Genomic DNA, 14,015 nt, shown 5'->3' on the forward strand with positions numbered 1-14,015 from the left:
GCACGAGGGCGGAAGTGCGTGGTGGTGGTCATGTCGATGCGGCTGTGGCGTCCGACAAAGAACAGGGGCCAATTATACGAGAAAATTACAGGAACCAGGCTCAAGAAAACGAACCTGGCAGTCAAGTTTGTGTGTGTGTGTGTGTGTGTGGGGGGGGGGGGGGTGCAGGAGAGCTCAGCGGCGGAATGGCCGTAAAACAAAGGTAGTAGAGGGACTGCGCACCTTATACCTCGGGGGTTTAAGAGTTCTGAGAAACAAGATATGACCGAAAATGCACCATCATTTCGAGCTGCCTCTGAGTGGTCGCCGCACCTCAAGTTTTCTCAGTTTGAAGCAGGGCTCACGTGTCTGCGGTATATATTTCAAGTTCCAAAAGCATCCGTGTGCAGATTTATTGTTGTTATTACTTTTTTCCTGGATAAACAGTATAGTTTCTTTCGTTTTCTCATTGCATGCTGCACTTGCAATCACGTTTTTGCCCGTTCAAATCACTTATGCAGATATGCAGAATGTGCATGTATGTACTTATGCTAATTGTCTACCTTATTACTTTACTGCTCATTTCCTGATTGCTAACTTTTCAACTTATTTTATTACCTTTACGAAATTGTTAGGTTTCCTGCAATCTATTATCCTGAAATTAATAACTACATTTCTTTAATACCTTGCATTCCTTTCTGATTACCTCTGTCTTTTTTTGAAAATGCGGCTGCATTTTCGATGGAGGCGAAAATGTCTGAGGCCCGTGTACTTAGATTTAGGTGCACGGTAAAGAACCCTTTTTTGTTCTTGTTTTTTGTATCGTTGCATTATCACGATGCAGTAGTGCATTATTTATACCTAACATTTATACGCCTTTGCTTATTGTCATTGTAACATATGATATCTAAGCTGTGCTATGTTGCTTTGTATTGTTAACTATGTGCATGTGCCACCTGTTATGATCTGCGAGGGGATAGACAGTATGAATGAATGAATGAATGAATGAATGAATGAATGAATGAATGAATGAATGAATGAATGGATGGATGGATGAATGAATGAATGAATGAATGAATGAATGAATGAATGAATGAATGAATGAATGAATGAATGAAATAATATACATGCCACTTGTGACCGGTCTATATTTCTGCTGTCTTAAGAACTGATTGCGCGAGCTTTCTCACCAAATTCATGCGTTAACATCCAGGCAGGCTTCGTGAATATACCCTATACGTTTGTTGGCACCATAGCAACCAGTGACGTAAACGCGCATTATAGGTAGACATATTCGCACCGATTGCCAAAGCTGATACAAGCGGATGAATTCAGGTTGCAGAGGCGACCACAAAAAGAGAAACGTTAGAAATCATAGGCAGTCAAGTGAAGTCGATATGCAGCATGGATAAACCCGAAGTATTCAAGTGGGAACCGACGGGTGGAAACACAGTGTCGTATACAGGTTGTATGAACAGGAATAAGTGCCCCAGACAGTGTGGCCTACGTTTCGTTAGGTGGACGTATCTTCGTCAAAGGATTTGGTTTTGAAAAGGTTAGTCAGTGACGTTAGCTCACGTGGCTTCGCTATCGTTGACAAAACGGTATACATGCAGATGAAAAAAAACCTCTTGGTAGAAGAGCTGCTCAAGTATACTTTTAGAACGAACTCTTCGGACATCTCGAGTGGAATTCAATAACGAACATGCCAAGCAAGAATTTCAGTATATGTTAACTGCAAGATAATCTAATATAGCGCAGTTATTATTATGTTTTCTTCTTTCGAGAGTCCTCATGACTCCACAGGAACGCGATCGATGTGCTATATGAAGGAATACTAAAAGCGTTTTCGCAAGGCAGCGTCATGGGAAGTGCCAAACAATTTGTCTACACAACCAGGCCTTGCCGAACCAACTATGCAAACGTTAACCACTGTTTGCCGTCATAAACGCGCAGAAATCTCGTGTGTGCTCTTCAGAAGTACAAAAAACCATCTGTGAAACAAACGCTCGTGGTTACACCTCTAATGAAGACAGAAAAAGCTTCCGTGTATTCTACGAATGTTAGCTGCATTTGAATTTGGCGCGTTTACTCTAACCGGAGGAAGGGGTGGGGGTGTGGGCAGGAACAATTGCCACTTGAGCTTTTGTGAAATTGAAATCAGCCATCCGCGTCACGTGTTGCGTGTCTCGCGACGATGGCGTGCGTGCCCGGAACCATGACGTGTTTGACTACGCCTTTTATCTCGATTTTCCAGACAGCAGCAGTGTGTATGCGGCTCCGTGCAATCTGCCGGCCGGGGCTGCACGGACAAAACACCTACGCCCTCTCCTGTTTCTCACTACATACATATACCCTCCTTCTTCTATACCCTCGCAGAAGACAACTAGCGGTTCCGTTACACGCGCAAAAAAAGATAGGCACAACGAAAGGGAGAGGGTTGTCGTCCCTAAGTGGTGAGGCGCTCGTTGCAGTATATGGGACAAACGTTGTAATAGAGCGGTGACAATCTGTAATTACAGAGATTGCTCGTCGGCGCGCGAGTGGCGGTGGTTATATTCGCCGCCGGTCGGTTGACAGAGCCCTATTTAGGGGAAGCCCTTATATTGCGCGAACCAGTGTGCGTGTCAGATCGTCGCGTGGCTCCCATTGTGCTGTTGTTGCCAGAGCTGCACTGTTTACAAACGGAAGTCGCCTGCTGCCCTCTGGCCTTTCCCTCTTCGCACTTGCCACTCGTGGTGCGCGATTTACTTCGACCTCTGCGCACCTCTCGCAGCGCGGCTATAACAAGGAGGTCAGATGAATGACACGGAACGTGTGACGTGTCTTTCCGAAGACAGGATGCACTGTGTCTCACCCAGCTGTTCCGCATATCTTTAGCTCATTAACCCACCTTACAGTTGCACACGATGCCTTTCTGGGACCTTTCTACATACCCTGTAACGGGGTACCATAGATATTTCGGACGAAATTCAACTGTCGTATTTGCTCACGTACTACGAGCACTGGTGATCACTGCAATGATGGCTACAGTAGTTGGCTATATGATATCATATGGCGGCTCGTGTTGCGGCTAATGCTCATGGCTAAAGTTGGCTAAAGTTGGCCTACTATGGGTGCCATAATATACCGGCTAGCTTCGTTCCTGAAATCACTGCAGAGTGCTGCACTGTCAACTGTAATTATGAACAAGACCGTCAAACCCGTAGGCCTCTTGGAATAAGGCGTTTGAAAGTTTTGCTGTGTGTGAAAGGGTCAAGTGAATGTCGGTGATTCCAGGTCCGGCACCTCAATTGATACTATACCTATTATCGAAGTGGCACCTAATAAACGTATAATTTTAGTGGTTCCAAAGTTGTACTAGTTGTAAGTGTCACTCAAGTGCTATTAGCATACCTGATAGAGCTTATACGACTTCGAAAATATGAATCAGCATACTCCTCTTTAAAAAGGGGGCTTAATGGAGGCTTAAAAGGGGGCTTAAAAATGCAGTACTTGTGACTCATTTTACGGAAGTAACCACTTATCCCATATATGAGTTTCCTTTCAGCATTTATACATACGTTAAATGGCACAGTTTGCGAGCAGAGTTACCTTATACTCCCGCGTTGTACGAAAGATGTTCAAATTGGGGTTATAACTTCGCTAAGTGGCTGTTAAAGCATAAAGGAGTTACCATGACTACCAAAAACGTAGTATACATACAGACCACGCAGTTTTAAATGATATGACACCAGGCAACGTCGTTTCCTTCGCCTGTACGTTTAGTGGTATTTCGATGAAAAGTTTGCGCAGCATACTTTTCTCGTGTCACTCTGGCCGAAAGACCCTGGCCGCCATTAGCGACTCACTCTCTCTATAGACAGCAGCGTTACGTTCCCAAATAGATATTTTCGTTTTATTTTTTAGTGCGAAAGTACTTCTGCCCTACCTATCGAGATTTAGAGGATGTCAGGAAAGAACGAGGCGCTTCAGGGAGAATGGATAGGCACAGCAACACAACAAACAATGCAGAAATTGGAGAACATCGTTAGTTTCTGAGAAATATTACTTGTCATTCATTGATGCTTGATTAAAATAACCCAAATGAAGCCTATGTAGAGGGGTGATCGTGGATCTTTACGTTAAAGTGGCTCCTTTTAGTAATCATACAGGCGGGGGGAATCTGAAGACAAACCATAGAAAGCACGGAGGCTCTTCAGAATTCTGTATGCTATAGCAGTTGCGTGGTTTAGTTGGCTTTACCTATACCGTCTGCGATCAAAACAAGGTGTACTGTCGTGAGGTTTTTCGTCCATAGTTGGAAATATTCAGGAACATGACTTCAATAGTATACAGTATACTATGTACTGTAAATCGTTCACCCCTTGTTATTATAGCGCCATATGTTAACACGCATTTGTCTTAGTCCTTTAGCTGTCGCGGCAGAATCCGCTGTCTCATATAGCAGAGTGTATAGTGCTCTAAATCGTCGCCACTTTTTCTGAACACTAAACGCATGTTGAAATTTTGTAATTGCTCCAAGCTCTTTGGGACTGTGACATCTTCACAATTCGGGACGGCTCACCGCTGAGGACATGTACTCAAACAGTCAACCATTTAAAAAAAAGGAACATGCAAAATCACACGGTCCCTAAAGCCTGTTTCACATGCGAGCGACCGAGCGGCGGGGCCCGCAGCGATCGAGCGGCAGCAGGACGCTCGGACGCGGCTTCGTTTCACATGCACCGCTTTTGCGCGGCGCGCGCCTCTGCGATGCGCAGTGATGGTTGTGGGAAGCGCCCGTTATCCGCGGGTTTCCTTTCTCCGGGCTCGCTTGTTTTGGTGCGCTTGGGTTGCAAGTTTCACGAGCCTTCTACTTCGGTGATCGATTTTCACGCGCCTAAACCTTGAATGATGAAAATGTGCAGTGTATCAGAGTGCAATTAAACAACTTCAGTAGTCACGTTTATTTCTGTTCCAGCTTTCTTTTTTTACCACGCAAGTCATGTTGCACGCCCATACACTTGGCCATGGAAAAGCAAAAGAAAGAATTTGTTTTTTGGGTTTTAAGCTTTCACAGGGCTTTCGGTGGCTTTTGCTCTCGAATGCCGCAAGGCGTTGGTGCGCCGTATGGGCCGGCAACCGGATGCAAGCGGCCCAGCCAACGACATTGTGGGTTTGTGAAATAGCTCGTCTCTCTTTTTTTTTTTTTTGCCTATTGACATTCTGCAGTAAAGAGGCGGCGGCATTTGTCGTCTTCGGGGTACGTGACCACTAAAAAAAAAAGAAAAAGAAAGCAGTAAACTATTCGAACGTGCTGCACCAGAGTAGTAAAAAAACAAAAAAAACTGAGACATCTGCTGCGAACAAGTGCGGAGTGTCGTAGGTTCCCCCTGTCCGGACCTATGTTGGTGTCACGATTAGATAAAAATACAAAAGAACAAAATGGCACGTGCAAACGATTTGTCTGCTTTGATGGAAGCGCAGTAAAGAACAACAAAAGGAAAAGAACGTCGTTTTCTACACTGCCAGCTCGTTACAGCAAATGTCGTCTGCTAGGAAACCGAGTCGGAGCGAGTTCCTCCCGGCGCGCGCGGCTGCTCTCGTCTCCATCCCTAAAGTCACGTGCCCCCCACGTCACTGCTCCCCCATTGGTTGACCTTGGGCAGACGCTCTAGACGCGCTGCCGCGAGCGAATTTTTCCAAATGGAGCGAACAAAATCGCAGCGTCCTTTGGTCGCCCTTAAAACCTGTTTTTGGGCTTCCGCGACGGCAGCCGCTCCGCTCTTGGAGCAAAATCGCTGCATGTGAAACAGGCTTAAGCCTGTTTCCGCTGCATGTGAAACAGGCTTAAGCCTGTTTGCAGCGATTTTGCTCCAAGAGCGGAGCGGCTGCCGTCGCGGAAGCCCAAAAACAGGTTTTTTAGAGCGACCAGTGGACGCTCGCAACGCCAGCGATCGAGATCGCCGGAGTTGGAAAAATTCGCTAGCGGCAGAGCGGCTGCCCAAGGTCAACCAATCATCAACCAATGGGAGAGCAGTGACGTGCGGAGCACGTGACTGCAGGGGTGGAGTTGAGGAACGGGCGCGCGCGCGCCGGGAGGAACTCGGTTTGCTAGCAGGCGACATCCGCAGCAACGAGCTGGCAGAGTAGAAGTGCCGTTCTTTTCCTTTTGTTGTCCTCTACGGCGCTTCCGTCAAAGCAGACAAATCGTTTGCACGTGTCATTTTGTTCTTTTGCATTTTTATCGAAACGTGGCACCAACATAGGTCCGGTCAGGGGGACCCTACGGCACTCCGCACTTGTAGCTCGCAGCACATGCTGCTGTTTTTTCTTGTTTACCATTCTGGCCCAGCACGTTCGAAAAGTTTGCTGTTTTCTTTTTTTGAATGGTCACGGACCCCGATGACGACAAGTGCCGCCGCCTCTTTACTGGAATGCCCATGGGCAAAAAGAGGGACGAGCTCCTTCACAAACACACAATATCGTCGACTGGGCCGCTTGCATCTGGTTGCCGGCCCAGACGGCGCACCAACGCCTCGCGGCATTCGAGAGCAAAAGCCACCGAAAGCCCCGTGAAAGCTTAAAAACACAAAAGCCAATTCTTTCTTTTGCTTTTCCATGGCCAAGTGTATGTGCGTGCAGCATGACTTGCGTGGTAAAAAAAAGAAAGCTGGAACAGAAATAAACGTGACTACTGAAGTTGTTTAATTGCACTCTGATACACTGCACATTTTCATCATTCAAGGTCTAGGCGCGTGAAAATCGATCACCGAAGTAGAAGGCTGGTGAAACTTGCAACCTAAGCGCACCAAAACAAGTTAGCCCGGAGAAAGGAAACCCGCGGATAACGGGCGCTTCCCACAATCATCACTGCGCTTCGCAGAGGCGCGCGCCGCGCAAAAGCGGTGCATGTGAAACGAAGCCGCGTCCGAGCGTCCTGCTGCCGCTCGATCGCCGCGGGCCCCGCCGCTCGGTCGCTCGCATGTGAAACAGGCTTTAATGCATTCGCCCAAGATGGCCGTCTTCTTTATCTTCTCAGTGATTGCACTGATCCACACCTCCTCGCTCACTCATGCTTCTTGCACCTCATGTGGTTTTGCCGTGCCTTTGGGATCGGCCCAGCTTTGACCAAGCGACAATGTCATGTGATGATGTCACCGTGTGACGTCACAAGTTCTGGAAATCTGTGGCGTCATCACATGATGACTTTTTACGTCGTTCGTGTTGACGCCGTCGGTCACTTTACGAGGCTCTCGAATGCGCTTTCGCACAACGCTACGTTGCTTGGCGGAGCCAATGTCTGAATTTTTCTTTCCCTTTAAGAACACTTTTACTGGGCAAGAACTTTCGCAGATTGTTTCGACGTCAGCACAGTACCGACGTTCCAACTTATCAAACAGAATTTTCGACGTATGGCAACCATTTCGCTTTAAGAAATGGTCGAGTGCAAAATACATCGTCTAACGTCGACGAATGTAGCGCAGACCCACAAACAGACTTGACAGTAATGACATTGCAACATTTAAATTAGACTTTGCTGTAATGAGTCATGTAATAAGTCACTTATGTGAGCTGGCTATTTAGTAATCTAATGAATTATTTTAAGCGAGTAATATCAAGAAAGTTATTATTTATTTTCCCGATCACTTTTGTCTAGTATATAGCGTGTCCGATTCCCTTATGGCGTGAAAAAATTGGCCAGAAAAAAAAAACGAAAGAAAAATAACAATGTTTAATCAATCTGAGTGCGAGAGTTCTAGCGTTGGAAGTTGAACTGAGCACCAACCACTCCTTATATATACTCATTTTTTAAAAAAAAGAGGTATCTGAGGTTTGAATGTAAATGTGCTATATATAAAGTGTACACGAGTTGTGCATGATCGAAAGAAGGAAATTTAAGGGCTCTTTTTTTTTTTTACACAACCCCAATGAAAACCAAAGGACAATGAAGCCAAAGAAGGTATAGATGACGTTATTCGTACTCTTTCTATCTGTATTGCATGTTACGACATAAACGCGAAGAAAGTAAAGTGGACCAAAAGACAACTTGCGCGCCGGCAGGGGCCGAGCCTGCAACCTTCGAATAACGCGCCGGATGTTCTACCAGTTGAGCTACAACGGCGGTTATCCTCCCGTCCACTTTATCAACTCTTTATGTGCATGCAAACTAAGTGTCAGTCAGCGCCGCTCGTATAGGCATGACGACGCAATGAAGGAAGGTATAGGCAAAGAGGGACACACACCTTTCTTTCTTCACTGCCTCACCTTTGTTGCAGCACTTACGCGATTTGCACTGCAGATTCTGCGTCGTAACGGGAACAGTCACAGAGGACGTGTTTTAAGTCTTCCCGAGTATAACATGTGGTGCATGGAGGGGAGTCCGCGACTGCCTTAGCTTCACTTCATTTGCAACGCGGCTTGAGTTTGGAGCTGCGGCACCTTCTCGGCCAGTGGCAAGACAGTGGTTGTGCGATGCGCAACGCAAAGGCACGGTTGGTCTTTTTGAGGAACACTCGACTTAACGGAACTTTATGAATGACTCGTTTGTGTATATATGTGTGTTTGTGACTACGTATTATTTGTTCCACTACTTCTTGGCGCAAAATTTCTTGGACACAGGACGATACAGACACGGACAGGCGCCTGTCCGTGTCTGTTTTGTCCTCTGTCCAAGAAATTTTGCGCAAGAAGTATAGTTGATCATGGAGTACCAAATAGCTAGAACCCACACCTCGTTAAGTATTATTTGTGCATATATGTCATAGTCACCACCCGACACCTGGAGTAGCAAGCCAGGCGATAAACTATAGACAAACAACTCGGGAAATTTCATTAAAGATTGTTATCTCTCTCTCTCTCTCTCTCTCTCTCTGCAGATTATGTTATATGTACGTAAACCAACTCGCCCACATCGCCATTCTTCTTCAGCCTGATTGACTATCTATGGCAGGGCATCTGCGTGCTACGTCGGGGATCAGTGGCGTAGCCAGGGGGTGGCACACCGGGCCGTGCAACCCCCCCCCCCCCCGAAATGTTTTTTTTTTTTTTTGCCATGGCATACACAGCACAAAATGACACTCGACCGCATCTGCCTGCCCGGCACCCACTTCAGATCAAGGAGGTGCTCCCTTCGACCCCCCCCCCCCCCCCCCACCGCAAAAAAATTTTTGGCTGCGCCCCTGTTAGGGATGTTACAAATGTATTTCTCTTCTTTGAAATCTTTTCTTCTCATCTTTCTTTTCTCAATGTAGGGCAGGCAAAATAGCTCAGTCCTGGTAAACTTCCCCGACTTTCGTTGATCCATTTACTCTCCCACTATTGCATTCATATAACGAATGAGTCTGCTGAGAACTCATGGACGAATGACTAAATGCATCGCCGCGTTTCTTATTAAACTCCATTTTCAACCTTTTCCAAGTCCACAAGCATCCATCCACAAATCCAGGAGCAAACAGAACTCCTTTTCAGAGGAGGAAAACTCCCAAGAGGGCCAGACGTCAGGCTATCAGTTACTCCCTCGTATAAGAGTTTTCGTTCTATATGCATATATTCTGTTTTTCGACTGGCGATTTCATGGTGCCTCACGAATACCTTGCATAGATGATTTTACGTAAGGCATATGGGGGCCGCCACCTTGGGCTGTTTAACGAAACTTTTCTTACTTTTTTATTTCGTGACGTCAGTTGATAAGGTCGGGAAACGTCGAATGCACCAACCCAACCGTTTTCATGTGTACATACGTCAACCGTAGCTCTGTTCGTTTAGTTGTTCAAGATACATAATGGCAAGGTTAACAGCCCAATATGGCGGCACCTAAACCCATCCGTAAAATAGTCTTTAAAGCCAGAATAGTTCCTCGACTCGTGGGACCCCGCTGCTGGCTTTGGAACAGGCTCACCCCGCGCAACCGCCGCTGCTCCAGCCGTTGACTCTTTCTTTCCGATCCCACACTTTATCTTCTTACAAGTTTTTTTTTTTATTTCTCTGGCCGAGGAAGCACATCGCAGCGACCGACTAAGCCCGCGGCCCTTTTTTATCTTTATATTTTCCTCTATAACGCAGACCTTCCGACTGCGACCTCGAGCGAGTCCCAACGAACCGTCGCTATTTCCCCTTATCATTTTATACGCGCATTTTTTTTTTCTTCTTCTTCTAGCAAGTGACCGTGGTATCCGAACGAGCGTCCCGGGAACAGGCAGGCTCCACCGCTTCCTTCCATTGCCCTAGCGGCGTCGGCTGTGCTGTTGAACAGCGGTGTGGCGTCGGCTGTCGGTGGCGTCAGGTCTCCCCGACGACGCGACCGAGGGCACATCCTCACCCCGCTTTTTCATCCTTCCTTCCTTCCTTCCTGCTTCTTCTTCTGCTTCTTCTTCCCAGTGTATGTATACGCGCAGGAACGCAAGAGAGCTTCTCCTTCGGCGCGCTGACTTTGGTCCCCAACGCCGCCGCCACAGCATCGGGCGAGGAACGTGTACTCTCCAAGTGCACAACGTTTTCTCTGGAGCGAGCGAGCTCTCCGGCTCTCGTAATGATAGGTTTCCCGTCGCATTAATGACAGTAATTTGAAGCAACGTGCGCGTCGCCCGAAAGAGCAAGAAGCGCGCAGGGAAACGGCGGCAGCACCGGCGACGCGCCGCGGCGCTGCTGGCTGTAGCGGGCCCGCTATAGCCGGCCCTTCCATCCTCCTCCTCCTCCACAACCGCCAAAGGACGACGGCGACGCGGTGGCGACGACTTTACTGCCGCAGGAAGGGAACCAGAGCGCGGCCTGGCGGAATACCCTCTCTCTGGCTTTCCACCCCGCGTCACCCCCGGGTTCAACTCCGTTCCTCTGTGGTCTACCGTTTTTCCGCGTCTACTAGCCGCGCGAGTTCGAGGAAGGAAAGCTATAACGGTAAAACGTGGAGGCGTGACGTGATCGCGAGGAACGAAGGGGGTGTTTGGAATGTATGACATGGTTCGTGGCATTGTCGAAGCCGTGGATACTGAGGATACCTTGGTACAGCGTCGACCACGTCTAAAGGGAACACCTCATTAGTATTCAAGCCGGTAAACCTTGAACGTATATTCCACTTCACGAGGGAAATGCTCTTTATATGATGTCTAGTCGTGGTGTCCATAAACACAATAATAATTTTCCGAATTAGGTATTCAACATAAGCTTCTGCGAGGACTTGAATACCGATTAGGTGTTCACGTTGGATGTTGACGACCCTGTAGATGTTCCAATCCCAGTGCGTTTGGAACAGGCAATAAAGAAATAAAAATTTTGAGAAAGTAGTTTCACAGGCTAAAACCAGATTCTTGATCAATTCCCACAAAGTGCCACGACACTATGTACACGAAAAACGTGTAGTTTCCTGGCTACATTACATTACGTGAAACCTGGCTAATAGTATGATATGATGATATGAGGCATTCCGTGTTGGAGACTCCGGCTTCAGTTTGGTCACTTCAGGTTATTTAACGTGGACCCAATGACTGACATACGAGCTTATTTCCACTATACTCGATCAGATGGTGCGGGTGGAATGGAATCCTCGACGTCATGCTCAGTATTGCAACGCAAAAGCACAATGCTACCACGACCGACCGTCATGTACTAAAAAGAAATTCACTCAGAAGTTGAGATGGAATTTTATGGGTGACACTGAATGAGATTATCCAAAGGAAATGTGGTAAGACACAGATACAGATGTTGTTGGACGCACTCGCTAAGATAAGCGTGCAAGCATTTTAGGCTTACACCCTATTCTTGTTGAACATAGCGTTTTTTATACTTTTTTGGAGAAAGATTGGTCAATGTGGAAAAATGGTGGCCAAAGTGGACATTAAATTTTGCAGCAACGCAGGGGCATAGAACGAAATTTTTTTCAGGGGGGGGGGAGGGGGAGGCACCTCCTTGATCTGAAGTGGGGAACGAGCAGGCAGATGTACTCGAGTGTCATTTTGGGCTCTGTATGCCATGGCAAAAGGGAATTTCGAAAGGGGGGGGGGAGGGCACTGACCCAGTGTGCCACCCTCTGGCTACGCCACTGCAGCAACGTCATAACGGTGGTATGTCAGCGTGCGGGGACTTATTGCACGTTATTTTACTTTCGCGTACTTCAGTCTAGGGATGGTCGATTAAAACTTTTAATCTATTAATCGTTAATCGTTAACCGATTTAGCCTTTAATCGATTAATTGCTTTCGGTGGAACGGTTTAACCGATATCTCATTGTTTGAGAGGCATCGTTCGTGTTTGATATGGACCCAAATCTTTTTATCAGACGCGCTCACGATCGAAAATTCCCGCTTTCGAAAGTGTCGACAACGGGCCTCTTGTGTCCAGTGTGCGAAAATTCCCACTTTCGCACACTGGACACAAGGGGCCCGTCGCATATATATAGGCGTGCGCGGGGTTCCCTATCAGGGGGGGGGGGGCAGAGGTTCATCGCAGTGCCCCCCCCCCCCACCCTAGTAAGTCAATGTATGGGGCAGATTTTGCGCCCCCCCCCCCCTCTTAGGTGATTACGGGGGGCACCCCCCCCTGTGCGCACCCCTATGGTTGGGAGATGACTGTTGGCTAAATAGCGAGATACTGATAACTTACCTGAAAAGGCGGATTGGTGTCGTCAGAATAGGGTTCTTCAACACTGTCACCTTCGTCGTTACCACCTTTCTTTGGGAGATGGCTCTTTGGCACTTGAATAGAGTGGGCGTGCAGCTGGTGATATCTTAAGGGTCTCCGTCGCTGGCTTCGAGAACTGCTTGCCACATTTATTACACCTTGCAGTCTTCGTTTTCTCGTCTTCAGCGAAGAACTACCACACTGCACTCCTCTTCCGATTGCCCGGCATTATGACATCCCAAAGGTAGCAGTATAACCACCAATGTGTAATAATTACACAATATAACACGCAAGCAACGCAAGCCTCACGTATACACTGAGGCGACGCTCAACCAGCTTAAGGAAGAGGAGGCGAAGGCAGTATAGCAGCAGTATTTTCTCTGAGTAGACTGTGATCCGGAGCGAAGCGGGCAAGTTCATTTCTGCCTCGATGGGGTGGAGCCGCCTCCTGGCCGGGCTTGAAGCATTGGGCAGTACTTGGAGTTCAGGGCGAGTTCATATCTTTCTCTATGGGGTATGGCCGCCGCGCTGTAGTGAAAGCAGTGAAAGAGAGGCGATGCGCACGACATCTGCGTCTCAGGATAGCGCGCCTCGAAGTCATGCGCTCCGGCCAAGGGGGGAGGTTGACAGCAGGAGGGGGGGTGCCGTAATCGATTAATCGAACAGTTTTAATCGATTAATTCGATTAACCGAAATGCGGAAATCGATGGCGATTAATCGATTAATTGTGGACCTTTAATCGATTAATCGTTCATCGATTTTACCATCCCTACTTCAGTCTTCTTTCTGTGGTGGAAAGAAATGGATACGATATTAAGGTGTGGCAAGTGGTGTAGACAAAAGGTAAACAGAACGAAACCACCATCATCATTCTAACATGAACAGTCCTTTGTAATCCCGTTTGTCCTTGCTTATCCACGCAGATGCTTATTTGTGGGTCATGTAGGAATCCTTGATGGAAGAGGGGAGAGGGGTGTATCACGACATTGTTCTTTATCGCCAGTTTCTTCTCCTTTGTAACCGCGCCGACTACGTGATTTGAAATGTAGAACGAGACAATGTGATGATCTTTAATGTACTTATTAAGAAAATTTAGATTTTCTGTCACGTTCTCAGACGAAATTTTTGTCGTATAGCTAAAAAAAATATACTGCAGTCATGGCACAAATATGCGCCTTGTGAAAACTTGCGACTTTTATTTGACGGCGATTAAGAAACCTTGCAGCCGAGTGAAGTTATCAACACGATACTTAGGCTTCTGTGTATCGTTATTCGTATACGAAAAGATAACTTCGAAAATTTTAAATGAATTGAGCTGACTAAAGACTGGACGAACACACTCTAAGCTATCAGTAATTAGAACACCAACTGAACGAAGTCAACAGTTGGTGGAATGTGCGCCATGGACGGGTTGCAAAAAACAAAACAAAAAACATACAT

The sequence above is a fragment of the Rhipicephalus sanguineus genome, chromosome 8, assembly GCF_013339695.2.
Source record: "Rhipicephalus sanguineus isolate Rsan-2018 chromosome 8, BIME_Rsan_1.4, whole genome shotgun sequence".
In the NCBI taxonomy this organism is placed as follows: Eukaryota; Metazoa; Arthropoda; class Arachnida; order Ixodida; family Ixodidae; genus Rhipicephalus; species Rhipicephalus sanguineus.